Source organism: Penaeus monodon, chromosome 25, assembly GCF_015228065.2.
Source record: "Penaeus monodon isolate SGIC_2016 chromosome 25, NSTDA_Pmon_1, whole genome shotgun sequence".
Classification (NCBI taxonomy): Eukaryota; Metazoa; Arthropoda; class Malacostraca; order Decapoda; family Penaeidae; genus Penaeus; species Penaeus monodon.
The window spans coordinates 16,165,216-16,165,855 of NC_051410.1; the positions used below are offsets into that span (position 1 = coordinate 16,165,216).

Consider the following 640-nt stretch of genomic DNA (forward strand, 5'->3'; position numbering starts at 1 on the left):
GTATAGAGCTGGAAGCACATAGGCTGTGGTATCGCTGTACTTGGCCGCATGAGCAAAGATCCGTAGGCTTGATAATCGTGGCCTTCTCTCAATTGGTTCAGATAGTGTTTTATATATTCTCTAGACATTGTGGTGAAAATTTACCCAAAGCATTTTCTGATAGTGGTCTTGAAGATTCCCAAACACCTGCCAGAGACTAGCCTTGCATCTTGTAATTGCCAATAATGCCCCAATGCATGTATTTTGATTAAATAAAGCTTGTATATCTTCCTGGCAGTTTAACTTCTAATAAGGAATTGGTCCAAACTCTTGCCTGATTACACCTGATTAAACTTGGAAGTTTGTTGTCCTTTGCTGGAAACCAAAGAGGCAGAGGCCTTAGTATTCACACTGTACGATGAGGAATGTGTAGTTGTCTGTTATGAAAAGGTGTGGAATTGGTTATATTATTGTGTAATGGCAAGGAAAGGTATTCCTGCATTTACATTGTTGCCGCATATGTTTTTAAAGTTATTTCAGAAATTAATAAAAATGCTTGTCTTTAAGACCAAAGGATTGTGTAGTTTAGTAATGTATTGGGAATCATTAGGTTTAGTTAAGTTAATGCCCCTAGGAACATGTACTGTTAATTGCAGTTCTG

At 37.7% G+C, this 640-nt stretch overlaps 1 protein-coding gene across 1 annotated transcript in view; it reads left to right on the forward strand.

Moving 5' to 3' along the window:
- LOC119589076 (E3 ubiquitin-protein ligase hyd-like) overlaps positions 1 to 640 on the forward strand; it is a gene marked incomplete at its 3' end in the record, with an annotated part of 8,472 nt that overhangs the window by 1,215 nt on the left and 6,617 nt on the right.